The following is a 22,690-nucleotide window of genomic DNA, read 5'->3' as shown; positions in this document are numbered from 1 at the left end:
AGTTTCCTCATCTATAACATGAGGAGCCCAGACCAGGTAATTTTCTTCTCTTGTTGCGCCTTCTCTTATAGAAGTTCCAACAGGGCCAACACGCAAGAGCCAGCAGAGCAGGAGAGTACAACAAGGCTTTTGCAGACCCAAGCCCAGAGACAGATAAGGGTGGCTACTCAGAGCACTCCATGAGAGGGAGGTAACAAATATGTAGGCTATGATCAGAACCACTCCCTTCCCTTCTATTCCTTGCTCAGAGCAAGGAACAGTTGAGCATTTACCCAGACAAACTCTGAACCACAAGAAAAATGACATCAACTGCTCAGAGAGAGCCAGCAGAAGCTCCTGGCACCCCAGAATACAGCCCTTATGGCACCTGGGTGGCCACACAGCCACCTTTCCAACCATTTACTTTCCCCTCCCTCCCCTACTCTGGCTCTAAAGCCAACAGCCAGGCCTTATAGCTGGCTCACCTGTGCCTGGAGGGGGAAATCACACCACCCACCCCAAATGAGGCCATCAACCTTAAATATAAACAAACACCCAGGGATAGCCAGATGGCCAAGGAAAATCAGCAGCATGAAAGGGAAAAATCCGAGAGCAACAAAACAAAGCTTACTCCAGGGGAAAAAGAGTGAAGCCAGAAGACAGAAGAGAATGTCAACCTAAAAATTCTAATTAGTATTCTAAGAGCAATTTCAGACAAAATTCATGCATCAAGCAAACGTGATACCATCAAATGGAAGTTCAGAGAACAAAAAATTGTATTTAAAAACTGAGAGCATTGTTGCCCAAACAAAAATTCCACAGAAAAGCTGGAAATAAACTCAAGGAAATATCACAGAAAAACAGAACAACATCAAAAACCTCTAGAACATGTGAATGTTGCTGTGTTTTCTGTCTCCTAGTAATGCTAAAGCTAAGAGCTATGTGTGGTTGTATATGTTCTTATTGACTTTATGTGGGTTTTTTGGAGAGGGAAAGGGTGTGTGTTGGGGCGAGGGATTCAAAGTCAAGTAGGAGAGTAAACCATGATTATTTCCTAAACCTATCTAACAGTTTACAAATCATAGTTCAGAGTTACAGGGACTCAATCCTGGGGAGTGCAATATTTAATTTCTGTTAAAGAAAAAAAAAAAAAAAAAAACAGGGAAAAAAGGGAGGAGCGCAAAGTACCAAAGAAACAAGAGCACCGTATCTGTCAGGATCAAGTAAGACTAGTTACCACAAATGTGGGCAGGCTAGTGAGTAAAGGCTCCCGCCATGAGAAATTCTGCAATGTCAGAACACTGAATAAAAAGAGACCACAAAATTCATTAGAAAGAGGTGAGAAACAAATACCAAGTTATCTGGAAGGGAATAAGGCTGGGACACACACTAGACTTCTCATAAATCACACTGGATTCTAGATGACAAAGAGAGCGGGTCTTCATGTTTACCTCCAGCAAAAATAAGAAAAAAACAAAAACAAAAACAAACCTGAGAAGCCAGATTGATGAGCGAGAAATGAAGGGGTGTTCAGGAGAGTGAGGTAGAGACCTGGGGACCACTGAGGCAGGATTCATGGGGGGTAGTTCCAAGAAGAAAGTGAGTTCCATGCATCAGAGAGTATGATCAAGAGGCTGAATATACTTCAGGACACAGTGAGGGTACATATTATTCTTTATTTAAAACAAAAAAGAGAGGCAATTAGAAACTCCAGGAAAAACAGAAGACATGCAAGAAAACTGGGGTCTAAACTGGAAGCAAACTAAAATGCTGCAAGACTCTGAGCAATCAGGGAAGAGCTCTGAGCCAAACAGTGGTCTAGGGGTTTTTTGTATGTTAAACTATTTATCTTTCACAACAACCCCATGAGGCAACAGGAGGGAATGAAATCCCTGTACAGGCCCTGGCATATGGAAGTAATCTTTTCATAGTCATGGTCATGTGAACCCTAGCACCAATTAGTTGTCAGTGTGTAGAATCAATGTTATAGACAAAGTCCACGCAACTGACTCGGCCCCAGGAGAAAATGATTTATAAGAAAGGTAGGAACACACACATGAACAGTCAAAGGAAATGTCTAAATGAGGTTAAAGTTATAAGGATAATCAACAAAAAAATTAATAACATATCCATCAATTCAGGAAGAGGTGATGGGAAGGGTAGGAATGAGGTAAATCCTTAAATTTCATGGCAGGAAGATCATACCTACATCTAAATCTAAATCTGAAATATCAAAGAACAGTAAAAAAAAAAAATTCACATATGTTTATTTATATCAGTAACCACCAAGACAACTAAAATCAGAGCAGTGTTGGTCTCTGGGGAGTGAAGCTGCACTGGGAACAGGATTTTTTTTGTTGTTGTTGTAAGCTCTTCTGTGTTACATGTCTTCTTAGAACTGAATATATTGTTAGTTGGTTCTGGGGGGAAAAACCTCGTCACAAAAATGTCCGAGAAATGCTGCATGCTAAGTCCACTTTAGGAACCTCACAATGCACGCTGGTCATTAAATGCTTGGAAAGGTCCAGCATTAAATACAATGGTTTCATTTCTGTGTCGCTGGGTGCTGAGTTCAAGAGCTCAGTGTGCCAGGTGTGAGGTTTAGACCCATCCTCACAGTTTGCTGAGTGTGGCCTCAGATAAGCGTCTCTATGGAGGAGTCAAGAGTGCCTCCCCTCTAAGAAGTCCAAGTCCTAATCCTTGGAACAAGGAATCCTCGAATCCCTTTTCTTATTTGCAAAAAGGATCTTTGTGGATATAATTAAGGTAAAGATTTTGAAATGAGATCACAAGTGACCTTAGAAAAACACATAAGAGAAGGCCAGGTGAGGATGGAAGAGCGACTGGAGCGCGCATCCACCAGCCCAGGGCCAGCAAGCACTGCAGGGCGCCCCGGAAGCCAGGAGAGACACGTGAGATGGATTTCCCCCTCCCTGCTGCCAGCAGAGCCTTCAGAAGGTGGGCAGGGGAGTGAGCTGCCAACACCTTAATCTTAAATTCTGCCCTCTAAAACACTGAGAAAGTGCATTCCTGTTGTCTCAAGCCACCCAGTTTACAGTAATCTGTTTCCAGTAATCTGTTCTGTCAGGCTACTTAGTTTAAGGTAATCGCCCAGGAGACGAATAAACTACTCCTTCCTCCCAGTGGGGTACACGTGGTGATTCCTCGAGGTCACACACAACCAGGTCGTGGCACCGTGCCTGGCACGGGCCAAATGCTTACCTTTGAAAAGTTAAGCTGTTAGTTTTGCTCTTATCCATTATTTTTGTCACCTGTGTCTTCTCAAATTGAGGCCTGTGGTGGGAGCAGGGGAGGACCAACCCAAATTCAGACTCCCCTTTGCTTTCTAAGAAGCCCTGGGGCCTCACTGGGGGTTTGTCCTTTTCAGGGTCCTTAATGCTTACAGCTCTGGGAGGCACGTGAGGCAGGCATAGTCAGAGATGGCTCCAGTGATGTCAGGGCCGCAGAGAACTGCAGCATCCGGTGGCATGGTATGTGGTACCAGCCGGCCTGTCGCGGCAGTGGCAGAAGGGAGGGAAAGCCCAACACCACCCCTAGGCCAGCACGCGGCTCTTGGTCTGTCTAGGCGTCAGCAACTCGGCACTTTTATTGAACACACACCCAGTGTCTGGCCCTGGGGACAGGGTCCTGGATACTCCATCCTTCATGCCTCTGTCAGTCCACTCCAGGAGGGCCGATGGCAACAAAGTGGCCCACCAACAGATGAAGCAGACGCCTGCAGACACCTGGAAGTTATGATTCATGCTGGTAAAGAGCGGCACCAGGGTCTGGCTGGGCTGGGGACACTCAGGCAGCACCCAGGGGCCTAATGAGGAACAGCCAGTAAAATCGAGAACAGCTGGGGTTAAGGCAGCATGGACAGGGGGACAGAGTCACCCACGACAGTGTTTCTCATACTTGTGGAGAGGGACCCAAAGAGAGTCTGTTCATATGGGCTATATCTGTTGGTATTTACCGTATCAGAAATTAAAACAAAAAAATTCAAACTCAAGCACACATTCCAGTAGCTGACAGAGGGATGATGTCATCACTCATCATTTAGCTTTTGGAATATTCCATTATATTCTTTTGAGAGAATAAAGGATAAATGATGTTATTATTTTGAAAATAGTTTTCCTAGAAGGGTCTCAGGTACCTACAGGTGTCCCTAGGCCTCCCTCTGAAAACTGCTCTGCTTGGGATTGGCCCCAAGGTGGTGCGACCAGACTGGAGTGGGGACCCAGCAGGTCTGGGTCCTACAGGGTGTCGGGACTAAGTGGATCCTAGCTTCCCTCCTGCTGGGCTCAAATTCTGCATCTGCTTCCTCTTGGGCACATGACAGGGAGACAGCAGGAGAACCACAGGGCCATCACACGGAGAGTGCGCAGTCTAGCTCAGAAGTGACATGGGCCCTCTTGGAACAGGAAACCTAACCGAGGATTCCAGATCCTTGAAGGGAGCTCAGCCCTCCTGCAGCACTCTGCCTGAAGCCTAATCCTGGCATCGCTCACTGAAGACCCCCTGCCCTCACTTTCCCAAGGGGGCCAGGATTGGGGCTGTGGGACTGAACGGTGAGAGGGCCTTGGGAGGGGGAAGCAGAGTGAAGGAAGTGGGTAGAGGTCAGGTTTTGTGGGGTACAGGGTACACAGGGAGGGAGGGAAGCTAGGGGAAGGCTGGAGTCACTGTGGGGGGCTGGGGAAGAGGCCAGGCCATGCTCAGGGTGGAGGGAGGGGCCTGAGGCTGCCAGGCTGCAAGGCCAGGGGATAAATGGTCTGTACTGAGCGGGGTGCTACTGGTGTGTAGTAAGGGGGGGGCAGCTGGGCAGCAGGGGCGCCAGGGCCAAGGGCTCGTGGGGCACAGGGCGGGGGTTACATAAATGTTCCCTGGCGCTGCAGTGAGGCTGTGAGAGCGATTGCCTCATCTTATCAGGGAACACTGCGTCCCACATGCTCCTCTTGCCCAAGCCACAGGCCTGGCCTGGGACAGCTTGTTCCTCCCGGAAGCCGCAAGAGGCCAGACTGGGAGCACAGGGGCTTTCCTCCTTCGAGCCCCTGACTGGGCACCGAGCCCTGGGCCCCCTGCTCGGCAGCCTGCAGGTGCAGCTTAGGGAGTGTGCACCATCCAGCCCCTGCCCGGGGCGCAGGATCCGGCCACAGGGAGACTCCCTCTGGCTCTCACCCTTGTCCAAAGGGCATGCTCCCAATTAACTCAATTGCTCCAACCAGTCTGGGCCAGACTGCCAGCTCCTACAGGTGAGTGGGTCCCTCCTGGCTCCAAGAATGCCTGCACAAGGCAGTTCTTTTCTATCTGTGGGCCTCTTGGGGGCAGTCCTGGGGGTCCTTTAGCATTGGCTCCTAGTGCCACTCACAGAGCTGGGGCCAGAATCATGTCTGTGGACTAAAGCCTTTCCTGCCTGTGGCCAGTAAGTGCCCTCGACTATTGGCCCCCTTGACCTCCTGCTGGCTCGTCTCAGCTCAGGCCAGCTCGACCAGCCAGGGCTCTGGGAAGCCGAGCTGAGCTCCTCTTTGTGGAAGTGAGAAGGGATAGGGTACATCTCTGAACAGAGGGCCCCAGAGAGAAGACCCATTGACGTAACGGCAGTGCCTCAGGTCCCATGAGCAGACCTCAGCGAGCAGAAGGAATCCACATGGGTGTGTGTCTGGGCAGTGACAATGAGGGGCAGAGCTGGTCAGAGTCAGAGGCAAGCACAGGGAGAGTCTGCTCCCCCCCCCCGACACGCAGCTTCTCCAGGGCCCCCAGGCCCCAGCACCCAGGTCCTGGCTAGTCACTGCCAGCAAGTGGGCTGTCCCCTTTCAACAGCTAGCTCTGAACTGCGGCCACTGGCATGAGGCCACTTCCAGCTCCCCACCTTGACACTGCCATGTTTTCCCCTCCGGGGAATCCCTCCTGCTCACCCTCCCACCCTGGGGCAGCTTGGCAGTCCGCCAATCGCTGGAGCCAACCAAGGGCCAGCCTCCAAGGAAACCCGGGCTCACAGGCAGCCTCAGGGTCAGCAGAAAGGCCTGTCCCCTGTGGTGGAAAGCAGACTCTCCTCTCCTTAAGGAGGCCACTGGCTACTCAACTGATCACTGACAATGCCCACGGTTTATAGACCCACGTGGAGCTGACAGGAGGATGCCCTGTCTCGCAGAACACCCCTGTTGGAAGCCCCTCCCCACTACGGTCGGTGCAAGGGAGGGAGGTGAGGCCCAGCAGGAGGGAGAGCTGCCACTCAGTGGGGACCCCTCTTACCCTGGGACTCTGCCCAGAGCTAGAGAGGTGCTTTCCGCATGGAAGCAGCCCCTGCAGTGGTCAGCCCCCACCACACCCCTGCACCCCCCTCCCCAATCTGCTGACAGCTGCAGAGGCTGTCATCTTGCCTGTTTCTTCTCACAGTTACTGGAAGACTGAAGAGGGAGCACATACATGCTCATACGAGTGACACTGTTATCACCAGTTGCAGGGGGGTTGCTCCTGGGCTCCCCAGCCCCTTGAGGGGGGCTCTCATGAGCAAGCCACCGGCAAATGACCGTGGTGGCAACCACTGGTTGCACATGCAAGCTCCACACCCGTGAGCATTCATCTTTGCTGGAACTGCCCCCGCCCCAGGGCACTCTGGTCTCCTGCGGCTGTAAGAGCTGCACCAGTGCGGCCAATCCCTCGCTCCTGACACTGTGGCTTGAGCCAGGCCGTGTGGAGGAGGGACGGGAGACTGCTGCACAGCCTGGGGGGCACAGTGGGAACAAAACCTGCCTTTCTACAACAGATGCAAGTGTATTTTTAAAGTAGGCGGTTTTGGTGTTGCTTTGCTTTGTTTTGGACTGGGATAACTTGATTCTAAAATTCCTACAGAAAAACAAACAAATAGAAACTGCGAGGAAAACAGAAAGATTGACGTGGGGGTACCAGACCACCAGATATTCCACATCTGCTACATAAGCAGGTAACGGGCCAGTGGAGAGGAGCAGAAATGCCAGAACTAGACCCCAAAAGAGCGGGGAAACAAGTATGGCATAAATGAGCATCTCAGATGGGTGGGGGGGAGAGGACCCAGGATACGCGCAAGGACAGCTAAGTAGCATCTGGAAAGAAAGTAAGGACCATGCTAGGGTAGACGTTAGACGTTCTTTCTATGCATGGAAGCCCAGTAGCCATAAATGAAAAGACGGATGAGTCTGACTACAAAAGCATAAAATACTTCTCGAAGCACAAAGCTACCAGAAACAAAGGCAGCAGATAAATGACAATCCGAGGAAAAAAATATATTTGCAGCTCGTATCACAAAAGGCCTGCTCTCTGACAAAGAAAGAAAATACAGAAAAGGAAAAACCAACACCCAATAGAAATACGGGTAAAGGCTATAAGACAGTAGAGAAAAAGAACACAAAGTACTCCCCAACACCTGAAAAGATGCTCAGCCTCACCTATCAGTGAGCAAATGCAAACCGACCCCCCCACTGAGGTCCAACTTTGCACCTGCCAGGGGCCAACGCGGCAGGATGCTTGCACTCCCAGCTTGCCCAGGGGAAGCACAAACTGCCCCAACCTCTACTGGGGGCCACCTGGTGAGGAGGTTGATCACAATTACAGACATGGGCAAAATTTGACTCCACAAAACAACTCCTGGGAACTTATTCTATAGACATACCTGCACCCCTACAAAATGGGATAGGTACCTGATTATTCAAGGCAGCAAAAGCCACAGAACAACTCATGCCCTTTCACTGGGGCCCATTAAATCAATTCTGGAACAGCCGCAGCACAGAAGACTGTAAGAAAGAAGTGGACTGGGCTCCTTGTGAACTGATGCGGGAGATCTCTAAAGCAGTACTATTGATATTGAGGGAGGAAAGCAAGGTTCAGAGCAGAAGGCATGAAATAGGGTACATGGCGCGTGTACGTGTGTGCATCTCCCTGTGCATGCAGCAGGATCCTCTGGGAGGACACCTAAGAAAGTCACAGCAGAGGTCACCTGGGGACAGAGCTGGGAGGGTGTAGGGGAGGTTGGGAATTTCCTTGAAAACTGCTTGCATCTCTTGGAGTTCCAAACACTCAAACGTATTTACCTATTCAAATGATGAAAAATAAGAATCCATAGCAAACTAGGAAACGCTAGCCACAAAGAAGGCAAATTTTAAAACAGGAGTCAAAGAACAACATTCTCTGCCTTCCTGGCCAGGCCGACTCATACCACACGTGGCCTTGCATATCCCTCAGCAGATTCCGCAGACACAGAGGATCCTGAGAGCGCCCCTTAAAATAGATTCTCCTCAGGACGGGGGAGGGGGCAGGGGAGCTCCTTGGCGTAGGAGAAATCCAAAAATAGCAATGAGGTCCAATCTACCTTTCTGGAAGGTGTTCCTGGGTGTCCCAGGACTTCTGGGGCTCGAGTCCCTGGGTCACACCACAAATTGCTAGCGTTGGAGGGCGCTCCCTGACACCTGGTTGGACAGACCGGTCTGACTTAAAGGGCAAGGGAGAAGGACACGAATGGCAGCAGACCCAGATTTGCGACTGCATGTGCCCGAGGCGCCTTCAGGCTCCTAAATACCATGCGCCTATCATTAGTGTCACAGGACTGGACAGTGGAGAGTCAGCCTCGGTAGATGGGTGAGGCACTTCCAGGAGAGTCCGTCCACCTACCAGGACACAGGCCCCAAGTTCAAGACAGGAAAACTGGTCCCCTGGTCCCCTCTGCCAGGGACTGGGAAGAAGGTGGGGACTAGAGACCCCGTGCAGGCTTCTGGGAAAGATTTTTCTCTTGTACCAAGGGAGAGGAAAAGGAAGGAAGGAAGGGAGGGAGGGAGGGAGGGAGCACAGAGGGCCAGGCGTGTGGGGGTGGGGGAAATAGCCACAGATCAGAAAAGCCTCTGGCAGGCTGTGCTGGGCTGTGACATCTGGGGTGGCACCAAGTCATTGGCGGCCACACAAGGAAGTCTGCAGGGACTCATAGAGAAGCCAAGATGCTCCTAGACACAGACGAGCAAACCTTGAACCGACCTGAGGCTGCCCATACCACCCCCTCCCCAAAGAAACAAAACTTTTCAAGGTCAGCCACGGCCCCTGGGAGAGGGCAGGGAGCAGAGCAAACGGGTTCCCTTCCAGACACCATCTGCCAGCGTGCACCACCAGCTGCCCTGCTCTGCACCCCAAGGGCTCTCTAGGCAACCAAGGGAGGGGCCCTGCTCTGTAGAGCCTTTGGCAACCATTCTGTCCCACTTCCTTTTCCTGTGTCCCCCCCTCCCCCAGCCTTCATTTCCTCACTGGGTGGGTCTCGCCAGTGCCTCCTGGGTGGGCCTCGCCAGCAGGGACCATCCACAGTGCAGACATCTGCAAGCACAGAGCCTACCAGTGCACAATTTTTACTTCTGACATCTGCAAGCTCCTGGGACTCTACCCTAAGGGAAAGAAGGGTGTCGAGATGAAACCTATCTCAGAGATGGGGACTAAAGGCAGAAAGTCAAAAGGGCCTCACGAAGGCCACACACCTGGCATGGCTTGCCCTCCAAGTCTAGATTTCCCTTAGAAGGAGGACATTCTCACAGCTTTCCCCACTGTGGAGCAGGAACCGCTATGGCAAGCTGCCCAAGCTGACCTCGGCCTTTAGTGTCCTGGGAGCTGAAAGAGGAAGAGTGACATTCAAGGCCAAGGGGCCCATCTCACAGATGAAGGCACAGAGGCCCAGCACACACACCACCAGTTGCCACCCTCGGCATCCTAGGGCCTCCAGCTTCCCAGGAAAGAGAGCTCCCCAGGAGCACGCCCAGCTTAGGCGAGCAGATCTGGGCCCCTCCGCCTACTGGCAGCCTTGGCAGGCAGCCACCAGTCCTTGTGCAGCATGTGGCCGCACCTAACGTGGGGACGAGCTGGGCAGTTTTTTTCCAAGAGGCCCTGCCCACCTGTCTGAGAAGGACTAAGCACCCCGAAGCAGTGCGCTCAAGATAACTGAGCTCAGAAGTGGCTCCTGAGGAGCATGTGCTCGTCCTCCAGACCCCGCACCTACACCTGGCCTGTTCCATGTACTAAAGCAGTCGTCCACTTCCCTCAGGGGGAGAAAAAAAACAGTCACAAGGTTTCAAACAGAATATAGCAGAACAATGTATTTTTTAAAGCAAATAAATCAGGATAAAAACGAGTAAGTCATTTTTCTATAGTCCTAAAAATGCTTTGGTTTTTGAGGTAGCTGATGAAAAAAAAAAAAAAAGAAAAGAAAAGAAAAGGCAGTCACTGACCTACCTTTTCTAGAACAGCTGAAGAGTGCTGAGGAACTGCTTCAGACACCCCCCGAGAGCTCCTAGGGCCTCTCCTTCAGTAGCCCAGGTCACCAGACCCACCACAGCCTCAGCCACTGGGAGCAATTTACACCCTGTGTGTTCTAGGAAAACTACATTTTTTGTTTTTGTTCTTTTTAAAGATTTTTAAAAATTTATTTATTAGAGAGAGAGAGAGTGAGAGAATATGAGAGGGGAGAAGGTCAGAGGGAGAATTAGACTCCCCACAGAGCTGGGAGCCCGATGTGGGACTTGATCCCAGGACTCCGGAATCCTGACCTGAGCTGAAGGCAGTCAATTAACCAAAGGAGCCCCTCAGGCGCCCTCTAGGAAAACTATCTTGTTCACAAAACCACCTGCAGAGAACAGGATACTAGTACTGTAAGCCAGAGGCTTTGCTCCTCAGTAAATCAGAGTTCCGTCCCCAGAGAGGAGGTGGCCCCCCCAATGCCTTCCGCAGCCAGCCCTCTCTCTACCTGAAGAAACCCACGTAGAAGGAAGAGCATTCCCAGGGCCCTTTGAGGCTCAGGGCACAAAGGCCAGCCCCTTCCCTATCACAGGACCTGCCCACTGCTTCTCATTCACATCCTGCTTCGCGCTCAACCCTGTTCTTGTGCCTAGCATGGAACAGGTCACTAGGGGGGCTGATCCTGAGGACAGCAGCCAGCAAGAAGCAGACACCCCTCTGCACTGCACCCCTCACCATCCCTCAGAGTGACCCCTTCCTTCTTCTGGTGACAGCTCTGTAGGGGTCTCTATGACCCAACACTACCTGCATCAGACTGATGACAAGGGAGGCCAGCAAAAGCTGGGACAAGCTGTTCAGGGCAGGTGTCACCCCCCATGTCACTGGAACCAGGCTTCATGTGCTGGGTAAGCAGACAAAGGAAAGGTCAGCACAGAGGCTGACTGGCTGTCCCCCTCTAAAGTCCTGGAAACCACAGACAGGGATGTAATTGTAAGTAGTTGTATTTGCACAGACCAACCAAGAAAACAGCACCGAGCAGGTGAGCCCCACTGTCCCAATGTGTGCAGGAAATGCACACACTACAGAGCTGTAAGGGCAGGAAGGAGACAAAGCCATTCCCTTGGAAAGACAGGATTCATGCGTGATTGTCCTTTCTGCGTTTCTGGACTCTTCAGCTGAGCTGCTTTTTGCAGAGTGCAGCGTGTTATCTCATGAAACTGGATGCATGCGTATTTATCTGCATGTGTGTACTTACGTGTATGTGTTCTAAACCTCTGTTACAAAATGATAATAGCTCACCCAAAGTCCCGCTCACTAACTGGCCTGCTTCCACTGAATTCAGCACCTCTGGCCTCTTGTGAGGGAGTAGCACTAACTGACATGCACGGGTGCAATGTGGCTGGAAAGGTCAAAAGATCACATGCCAGAAATTTCACAAAGGTGTTTCCCCCATTTTGCTAAGGGTTACAAAACACATTTAAAAATTTCCGTTCCCAAGGTCCCATTTAAAATAGCAGTAATAAAATACTAATGATTTCTGCCAGCAGGGAGCCAGAAACCACCCTGAACAAGGGCCCTAGAGGTCCCCCACCCCCTTCACACAGACACACACAAGCACGCACACACATTCTACCAAAGGGACATGGAGAGAGAGGTGTATCAGCTCCCATCCCCAAACACTTCCAGATTCCGGACTGGAACAGTCCACCAAGTAGCCAAATTTGGTGAGTGAACCCATGGGAGGTGCCCCAAAGCACAAACACGTCCATCTCTTTCCCATCTCTTCTGAGGGTCACATCGCTCACTGTCTCCAAAGGGAACCCAGAAGCACTTCCCCTGGGCTGACAGTGTGACTCACGTCAGGCTCCCCAACCCCCCTTCCCTCTGCAATCTCAGAGGGAGCACCCCCTGTTTGGGAAGCCAGAATGCTGTCCCCAACCCTGTTCTTGCATCTGTGATCTATGGCACATACGGCAATAACAGCAGCTGACAACTTAGGGATGACGTTTCAGTTGCTCTTTTCAGAGGTTTTCTTAGACAGCAAGGACATGAGTTTGGAATCCGTGATTAAAGATTCAGGTTTATTCATTTGATAAAAATGTTCTTCATTTGAGGCTGATTGAAAATAAAGGAAACTTTATTTTCCTTATTTTATTATATAGAGCAACTGGAACTCTTGTTCATGCTGGTGACAACGTGTCTTATCATAGCCATGTGATAAGACAGTGTGGCACTTTCTTATAAAGTTAAATACAGACTCACCATACAGCCCAGCAACCCCAGCCTTTGGTATCTACCAAGTGAACTCAAGAGCCATCTACAAATGTTTATAGCAGATTTACTCATAATCAGTGAAAATTAGAAGTAAGTATTGATTCACAAACAGAAAAAATGGTTGAGTATCAAATGCATTTTGCTAAGTCAGAGAAGCTAGATCCAGAAGTCTATGTATCCTATGACTCCGTTCATATGACATCTGCCAAAGGCAAAACTGTAAGGACAGAAAACACACCAGGGGTTGTCAGAGTTGGGGAATCAGGAAGTGGCTGACCTCAAAGGGGAATTTTTAGGGCAATGGAACTGTTCTGCCTGGTACGGGACGGTGGATACAAGACTCTTCATTGGTCAAAACCCACAGCACTGCACATCAAAGTGTGCCCTTCAACGTACACAAATTCTGAACACGTAAAGGAGGCTGGGGGATCCCGGGATGGAATGCAGACTGTGACCACAGCTTCTGACCATATTACAAATGTATGGTGTGGCCTCTGGGAAGGGGGCGGGGGTGGAAAGCAGCTGACTTAAGTATCTTGGGAAAATGGTGTTTTGACCAGAAACTGAAAGACTGCAGACATAAGTAACAGTACTTAAACACTGCTCTAGCTTCTCACAAGATAAACAATTACGAAACCATTTCACATGTGTGCTGGGATTGAACAAACAGGCGACAGCACAGTGAATGGTGGGAGCTGGTGTCTCACTGTTGGAGAAAGAGGTTACAGATTAGCAGAGGGAGGCAGGATGAGTCCTTCCTGAAGGGCTGCCCCAGCGTCTGAGATAGCTGTGTGAATGTATGCTTAGCTCAATGTGCACACAGAGGGCCAGATAAAGAAATTATTAAGGGTATGTACTTGTAAATGGGCTGGGACACAGACATGTTTCCTGGGTCCGTCCACTGGGATGGGCTAGAAGCAGTGACATCCCCAAAACAGGGAGCACACTCAGTACCCAGATCTGGTTTCTAAATACCATTTTCCAGCAAAAGGAATCAGGGTTCCTTAGAGAAATAGGTGATCCTAGGACTAGAACAGGAAAAATAGAAGATGAACTTGATTTATCTTACTAATGCCAGAAAGTAAGGAAGTGCACAAAAACCCAAAAGGATGGGAATGGGTTAAAGGGACAGCAAAACTGACAAGAGTTCCTGGCCAACGCTGGAACAATGAGCAACAAAATAAGTATCTGCAGCAATCACGTGGTAATGTTCTCCCACTGATACAGCCTGATGAGAAGGGTACTTCACCTCTGGTATTTTTCCCCCAAAGCCATAAATCAGTGTCATCGCAAGAAAACCACCAGACGAATATAAACTGAGGGACAATCTACAAAATATCTGGCCACTGTTCCTCAAAACTAAAGGTCATGGAAAACAAGGGAAGTCTAAGAAATTGTCACAACACACAAGGAGCCTGAGAAGGCATGATAACTACAGTTCCGCTAATAAATTACAGAAAACCCATTTCACTCACATTCTGTGATAACTGCAGCTGCGACCATGTAACTCATTTCTAAGTAGTAAGTCAGTACTTCCTAGCCAGGACGAATGGCTGCTATAGCTTCACTTGCTGGGGTAAAGGAAAATGATGGAGAAAACACTTGATTTCTGAGGTTCCTCAAACACTTTGGGAGCACTGGCTCATGCAGTGATCACCTTTGCTAGTGGGGCCCTTCTCTGATCAGTGCTTGCTGCCTTGAGGACAAATGCATAGGAGTCACCCAGCGACCACGACAGTGACAACCCAGTGACAGCTGGGCCAGCGTCTGTTCTCCGTCTCTTCTTTCCCTAGACAGCACGACTGACGTTTACAGCCACAACGCACCCAGAAAAGGTGGTTCCTTTCCGACTCCCTTGCAGCTAGGATTGGCTTTGTGAACTGACTGCGGCCAGTGAGTTCTGGATAAGTCACCGGATAAGTCTCAAAATGATAAAGAGGACCACGTGCCTGCTGCCTTTCCTTCCGCCTGGAGAATGTGCCAAGGTTGTAGGACCAGCAGCTGTCATGCGGTCATGGGTGGCAAGCACAGCCTAATTCATGTGTCAACAATGTCTAACGAGAAAGATACAATGAGACTTGGTCCCTTGGTGGCATTCTAGAGCTGCTACACCAGCCCTGGATATCCACTCTGGGACCTGTAACTGAAGAAAGGAACCCAAACCTACCAACCTTAGGTTTAGACCTTCTTCTTTTCTCGGGCAACCGGGTTCTTGTGAGCTGCCTACAGTTGCTTCAAGATTATTGCTCACTGGTAGCTTGGGGGCTGGACAGTTTGGCCAGTAGATAGGAGCCTATGCGGGAAGGAACTCTCCTGCTACTGAGGGAGGTCCTCGTCTTGCCCTCTCATTCCTCCCTAGACTTCCCTGCACTGGCCCACAGGCCAAACAGGAACTCTGGATAAACACAGTAGATCACCACCTTCGCATCCCCAGATCCCTCTAAAATGAAAGGAAAGGGATTTTTCAAGGACTAAGTGAAAGGGAAAGGAGAAAACAATAGTAATTTGGAAGCTGGAAATTAGAGGGATGGCAGAGAGAAAGAAGCACGTTACCCTGCAGGACGTGACCTCCCGAAGGCTCAGGAGCTGGCAGTGAGGGTACAGCTGGGCAGAAAGAGGGGGCACCCGACACATCACAGGCGCCCGCCTCCTCCCCACCTGTCGAACAAGTTACTGCTGGTAGGTCACGGCAGGTGGAGTCTCCAGAGACTCCAGACACACACACACAGCTCACAGCAGGCAGGACAGCCTCCCCCATAGGGGCCTCAGGAATAGCTTACCTGCTCCCTGCCGCCACTCCCAGCCCTCTCCCCACCTGGCCCTGGATTACCCCCCAGGCAGCGGCAGAAAGACACTGGGCCCCTCCGTGCACCAGTCCTGGCCTTTGAGCAGTATCCCCAGAAACCAAGGACTAGGAGTCAGAGAAGTGCCTCTGAGCAGGGCTGTCGGGCAAGCAATCTAAACCAGCAAGCAGAAAAACGCAACCCAATGGAGCACTGGGTGTGGTGCAAAAGTAATGAATACTGTTATGCTGAAAATAAAAAATAAAAAGAAATTTAAAAAAAAAAAAAGGAAAAGAAATAAAAAAAAAAAGAAAGAAAGAAAGAAAAATGCAACCCAGAGGAGGCAGAGTCCATGTGACCTGGGGGGAAGAAAACTTCTAGAATGGCGAGTCACCACAGAGCTAAGACACGGCCCCATGCGGCAAGGACAAGATGCGCCTTACCAAGAGACAATCCAGTGGAAACCTGAGTCTGAAAGTTGAGACACATTAGGGGAATGTGGCAGAGGTTAAAATCTCCATTTCAGGGTTGGATGAGAAAATGGAGAAAGTTTCAGAGAAAACAGAGCAAAATGACAAGTAAGCAGACGATACAGGGAAGAGGTAAGAAAATGGAAGGCTCAGCCGACCGCTTCAACTCCTGACAAAAGGAACCCCGAGAGCCCTGAGGACACAGAAAGTGGACATCATCCAGAACACGTGCAAGAACGGGTCCCAGAAGCCCAGGGCGCTCGTGGCCACACCGAAGGGACTGCTGTAGGAAACAGGGCCTCGGGCCCAGCACTTCTGCCACAATCAGATGAGCGGCAAGACACTTCCAGACACCAGAGTCTCTAAGCCGTGGCCTCCCACACCTGCACCAGAAGGCAGAGGCATAGGGTCCAGGATATAGGGCCTCAAGATGGGGAGGGGATCTCAGGACAACCAGGGAGCTGCCAGAGGTCTGGAGAGGGACCTCCACCCCAGAGAGAGCCCCGTGGACAGAGGCTGTAAAAACAAGTCAGGGACAAAAGCACTGAGAAAACCAAGCAAAAAACGGAGCAACTATTAATTCTACAGAAAAGAAATGTGTTGACACTAGGGTCACCAGCAACTAGCATTCAGGTAATCCTGGTCATCTGTCAACACTGAATGCAAACTACCCGGCTAGCCCAGTGAGGCAGCGGGGACAGAACGGCAACAGGGAGCTCACGTCTCAGCTGCCACTGTGCGAAGTCGACGGATGATGCTCAGAGCAGAAACACGGAGCAGAGCCCCAGTGGAGCACGCAGTGGAGAGCTAGGATAGTAAATCCCAAAAGGGGCCGCTGAAGGAGCCCACGGCAGCCGCCTCTGGCAGAGGGACGGGAGGAAAGGGGCACAGGCTGGTCCTCGTTTATCACGATGTGCGGCAAGATTTGGTCCACGTGTTACCTGATGCATTTCTCTAATGCATTTTTATTTTTATTTTATCTTTTAAAGATTGTATTTATTTATTTGAGAGAGAGACACAGAGTGCTTGAGCTGGGAAGAAGGAGCCGCTGAGCAGGGAGCCCGGCACAAGGCTCCATCCCAGGACCCTGGGATCGTGACCTGAACCAAATGCAGACGCTTTACCAACTGAGCCATCCAGGCGCCCCTCCAGGATATTTTTTAAAGTGATTTACAAAATGGGGCAGAGATAACATTCATGGTGGCCATGCCCTTCCATGCAGAACCCCAGTGCTATCCCAATCACCACTCTGGAAGCCCTGTGAGGCCGCGGGCTGCGGGTGTTACCCTGCTTTGCTCCTCCCTGGACCCTCCCCCGAAGGAAAGCCCTTCCTGGGGAGCCGGGCCTCCTCCCTTGCCTACTTGTCTTACCCCAGTAGCACTTCGGGTTGTCTTTGTTGCCACTGGGCTTCCGAATTTCCATAAATACCCATTCCAGGACAGTTCAGCTCCAGCTCCCTTCTGCCTCCAACGAAGCACTGCCCTGAGAGGGTGTGGCCCGCACCACGTCCCAGTCTAATGAGTACTCTGGGGGGACTTCAGGCTGTGGCTTTCTTTACTCCATATTTAATTAGTGTTATTCTAGCATTAGACACCCTGGACTTTCATTTAAAAATGTGCGGCACTGAAATATTAATGAATAAAATGATACGGTGTCTGGGATTTCCTTGAAAACAATGGGGGGTGCTGGAGGGGACCCTGGGGATGTGGGCATTCGTTACATGGTCCTCTCACGGTCTCTCTGTCTGACACTCTCCCTACGGCAGGGACATGGGGTGTAACCACAGGTCCAGCCTGGGGGCCCCTCTGCTCACTGGATTTCAACCCTCCTTTGGCTCTCCCAAGGCTGGCTCACTGCACCCCAGGCAAATCTCTGCCCGCCCTCCCGTGGGCAGGCAGACACCCTGCAGGCCTGGCCAGTGCCCTGGACTCGCCACTGCCATTTGTCCACGCAGGCCCAGTGCTCACTCCCACAGCTGGGAGAGCGGAGGGTAACAGGCAGGACTGGGTCTGGCCAGGACCCTCTAGCCTGATGCTGTCTCTAGGGCCTCACTGTGGCCACCAAGTGCCATGTCTGAGCCCAGACTGTGCATGCCCACTTGGTGCTGGAGCCTGGGAGCTCTGGGGAGTTCCTGAGTCTGTGCACTAGGCAGGGGAGCAGGGGTGTTGTTGTCCAAGAAGCAGCCTGGCTTCCGCTGGAAAGGAAAAAGGGGAAAAAGGGGTTCGGAGCAGAGTGCTCTTCTGCATGTTCGCACCTTGTGGGTGCTGGGCCCCTGGCAAGAAAGGGGCTGGGGGAGGGGGCGTCCTGCCTGCTGAAGGCCCCCAGACACCTCCCCCCGCCCTCCCCCATCCGCCTGGGGTAGGGGGAGGCCGAGGGCAGGGAGCTGCCCCAGAGAGCACCCTGCCAGATCACTGTGGGAACTCTGGCCGCAAAGGCCACAGCCCCCCTTCCCGGCAGCTATTCTTGGTCTGTGTCTCCCTTTGGGGGGGAGGATAAGGGTGGAAATGATCAGAAGCTAAAATTAGCAAACGGCAAACAATTGAGGCCAGGAATCTGAGGTCAGCTGAGGATAACGGTTTGTTTTTTGCGGCCCTGAGGTGGTTTGAGCAATAAAGGGAATTGAAAATGAAAACAAATCTGGAAGCAGCCCAACCCCTGCAGGGACCAAGGCAGACACTGAGTCAGGCAGGGGTAGGCCAAGGCAGATAGCAGGGACTTCGCTCAGCCCAAGCCCCCAGCAGGACTCCCCTCCTCCCACAGGACTTCCTGCTGTTTTCCTCTGAGCCAGCCTTCCACAGCCAGGAGGACACCTACAGCTGTGAGTTACAGAAGGCTCAAAGGGTTCCCCAGGCACTAGTCTGGTTTTGAATTCCACTCCCAGGAGGGCCGGCAGAGGCAACGGTAAAAGCCCCAGTCACGGTGCCATGTAACCAGGGCTACGAGCCTCAGCTCTGCTTCTGCGGGCACCTACCTTTTCAGAACCCAGTAAACTGCCTAAGTGACGGGCAGCCAATCGGCCCAGCGAGGGTCTGTGGCACACAGGGCCACAGAGCCAAGCCTGAGCCTGGTTCCCTGCCTGGCACACCTGCCCCACCTTCCACCTGCACACCTCTGGGAGACCCGGACAGAGCTCCTGACCACAGCGGGCTGTGAGCCGAGGGTCCGGGGCCCCAGGCCAGAGGCAGGCAGTAGTTTTGAGTCCTGACTGCCCCGAGGTGGGCCAGCTGCAGACAGATGGGGAGAGGACAGCCCAGCATCAGCACTGCTCAATGGTCAGGGGGCTACCTCCTGCCCAGAGCTCCAAGCAACGACCCTGGAGTCCCCGTGCCCAGGGGTCCTAGGCTTCTATCTGGATGTTCACAGCTTGGGCCCTGGAAACAATGTCCTCCTGTCACTCCTAAGGGCACTCATCTTGGCCCTGTGGTGCACAAGACTTTACACGGTCTTTTCCTACAGCGCATGGGAGCCTAGAGAGCCTGGAGAGCCTGAGCCCGAGCCCTGGGGACAAGGCTCCTGCCTTCAGGACACAGCAGGTGCCCAGAGGCTTTGCCACGGGGCCAGCCCCAGAAGAGGGGTGAAAGCCACACCAAGTGACACCACTGCCCATGTGTGCTCATCTCAACAGTCACCCAAGCTGCTCCAAGACCTGCTCTCCAGCCATACCCAGGCCAGGCAGGCCGCGTGCGGCTTGCCCCTGACCAGGCCCTCCTCACCAGCGGGCTCTGCATGATTCTAGCCAGCTCCAACCAGAGCCCAGCTGGCCAGCAGGTCTATGCGCTGAGCGGGGCCGAGGATGCTGGGAACCAGGAGAGCCAGAGGGACGGAAAGGCGAAAAGTCCAGGGCATGTGGAGGGCCCTGGGTGGACTGCGGGGCTGAGAAGAGGGATGCGAACCCCCGGGTGTGGCTGGAGCCCTAAAGAGGAGAAGAGCTCCCGCAGCCGCCTTCCCAGGCTGGGCGCTGCTGTAGGAAAACTCCCCCCTTTTCCTGACCATGAGCTCTCCAGACGCCTGGTGTATGAGGCCACACCACACACACTACTACAACCGTGAGCGTCCAGAGGTAGGGGACGCAACAGGGCAGTGTGAGGGTCCCAGTGTAAGAGTGGGCCTGGGGCTTCTGTCAACTCTGTAAACCAACTACCTCGGTTCACCGTGGACCCCTTCCAGGTCTCTCAGAAGGCTGCCCGCCAGGGGGCCAGACTGCGGCTCTCACGTATGGCTGTGCTGTTGGGCTCATGCTCCCTTTTCCCTAACTGCACATTCCCCTACTTGCTCCCAGGAGTTCATGCTGTGAAAACAACAAAGACAAGTCCATTGCGGAGTGCCCTCAGTCATGCGGTATCCCAGAAAAGCAAGTCGCTGGAGGTGTCACAGCCACCGACCCCCAGGGCCTGTTTAGGTTACCGGAGATGACCGTGAAAGGCCAGGTCAAAAAACCTGAAAGGCCAGGTCAAAAAACCAGTCGGCATCTCAGGGATGTGATCATGACAGGATGTTCCAGTGGGAGAAGTACGGAACATGAAATGACTTCTCTGAAGCAATCCTGAGTGTACGAAAACACACAGAGGCAAAAATGTTAACCGTGGTGACTTGTGGGCGGGTGGGAGTAAAGTTATTGATATCTCTTCATGTTTGTCTTTCTCTTGATACTTCACTGTTTCCCAAATCCTTTTTCATGAACATGCCCAACTTTTTACAGAGATGAAAATGAATGCAGTGCAGCCAAGCCAGGCCTTAGGCAAGCCGAGTTCTTGTGAGAAACAAGAACACGCATCCCACCCCTCCCACAGCACCAGAAGCCGGACCCCGCGACGGGAGGAGCACACAGTTTCTGACTGCTGGCTACACCCAACTCAGAAGCTGCCACAGGTCCAGGCATGGCGGATGTGGGTTATCTTGAAGGGCAAGTCATTCCTGCAGACACTGTGGGATTCTCCACTTGGATGTCCACCAACGACCCCCGTCCGGTATCCTGATTCTCACGGCACCACCATGTTCCTACACAAAGGCCATGTAAAGCTAGGCTCCTCACCTATTCCAAATTACTGTAGCCCCAAAAGCACGCTGGGCCCTGGGTGTCAGTCTGGGTTCTAGCCTGGCTATGAGGCCTCCTCTTGATGAAGTTCTAGAACCTAGGTGAGGTTCGGTGGGCTGAGGTCCGGAGCCGATGACCAAGAAAGAATTCTTGAGACATCTTTAGTGCAAAATGATGGTTTATTAAAGCACGGGGACAGGACCCGTGGGCAGGAAGAGCTGCCGCCCCGGGTTGGGTTGTGAGGGATGGCAGGTTATGTACCCTGCGGTTGGGGGAAGGTGAGGGGAAGGGAGGTGTCAGTGGAGTTTTCATATGCTAAAGATGCCTACAAGGTGCCAGGATGTCCCAGGCCTACCGGAGGCCTTGCCCTTGCTGCTGGATCAATGTTGTCTTTAGACCGGCCATTAACATTAAGATAGTTGGGAGACTTTTTGGTGGGGTGTCACAATCCTGCTATCAATCGTCTTTGTTAGTGAGATTTAGGACATTTGTAAGCCAAGGGAGACTCCTTTCTAGCAGGATTGTGAGCTCTGCAAGTTAACTATTTGCTTATTGTTCATGGCAGTCAGGGCTGCCTGAGGGATGCTGCACATATGACAGAGGGAGAGTGGATGGAGAGGGGGTGCAAGGCGCCAGCTTTTGCTTTGTCTTCAGCCAGCCCCGTGCTCCCTCATCACTCTGAAGCCTGCCTAGCGGACTGTACCCAGACCAAAGTCACCCTGTGGATCCTTTGATGTCGACCAGAGGCCGTGCTACACACCAAACCGTGTTCTCTAAACACTGAGTGGGTGAAGCAGGTGCAAAGCACCAAGCCCTAGGCCTCATTTCTTTTACCCCACATCCTGGGGGACACAGCTCCCTATACCTCAAGTTGTTCTGAAACATGGGCCTGCGGCACCTGTGGGACCTGGTTTTAGCCCTCCTGTCCCCTCCCCAAGCTAGGATCCCGGATCCAGCATGCCCACTCCCTGACTAGGACTTGAGCAGACTCTTCCCCTTCCTGGCTTGCAACCTGCACACTGGTTTAAAGATGAAGACCACATGCCACACCACCCTCCCAGTTCTGGGAGGTCAGGGGAATTCTCTGTAGGGCTTTACTTGGTGGAGAAGAGCCACATCATCCGCAGAAATGTTCACAAATTCTGCAAGAGCTTCTCAGAGGACTTGGCAGTTTCAGCAACAATCCGAGTACCTCTGGTTCAGCCAAGGACACATGGCCGATCACTTGTTCTACCATCTAGCTTCATGTGGAATTCCAGGGACATCTGAACTTGTCTGCTTTCTGTTAATTCACACCCAACTTTGCACTGGCAGGAGGGGTGCTGGAAGCTGTGACCGCTCCCTGCCCCTAAAGCCCTCCAGCCCCAGGAGAGAGAAGCCTAAAGCTACCTCAAGCACCTGAGGACCCCGGCTCCTGACTCAGGACCCCCATCCGCCTGGTCCAAAAACAGTAACCCAAGTCTGGCCCACACCCGCCCCCCAGGGGCCTGGTGGGCGCCCAGTTCCTCCTCACCACCTGCTAGACCCCACGAAGAAGGCATTGCCTGCGTGATCACACAGCCTGTGGGAGTATCCAAGGTGAGTGGAGGCTGGACGCTGCCAGTGCCCAGTCGGGGGCCTGGAGACTCAGGTCCAGGGTCAGGCAAGGCATGAGTCAAGTGCACTTTTGATCCCTGGCCTCCATGACTGTGCACCATTCAATTCAGGAGAGAGTTGCTCCTCCCACCACAGCCCAGCAGGACACATGCTTAGCATGCTTATCACATGGGCCAGGCCAGGTGGCTGTGGGGGAGGGGGGGCAGCTGCTGTGGGCCCATCCCCAGCTCTGGGGAAACAATGCCTAAACCTGGACCTGTCTAAGTCAGGAAAGCACTGGGCAGCATTTCCACGGTCCCGGGGATTCCCCCAGA

At 52.1% G+C, this 22,690-nt stretch overlaps 1 protein-coding gene across 1 annotated transcript in view; it reads right to left on the bottom strand.

Moving 5' to 3' along the window:
- KLF13 (KLF transcription factor 13) overlaps positions 1–22,690 on the bottom strand; it is a 50,925-nt gene that overhangs the window by 6,604 nt on the left and 21,631 nt on the right. The window lies entirely within an intron of this gene.

The sequence above is a fragment of the Mustela nigripes genome, chromosome 13 (genome assembly GCF_022355385.1).
Source record: "Mustela nigripes isolate SB6536 chromosome 13, MUSNIG.SB6536, whole genome shotgun sequence".
Classification (NCBI taxonomy): domain Eukaryota; kingdom Metazoa; phylum Chordata; class Mammalia; order Carnivora; family Mustelidae; genus Mustela; species Mustela nigripes.
This window is presented reverse-complemented; position numbering and strand designations above follow the sequence as displayed.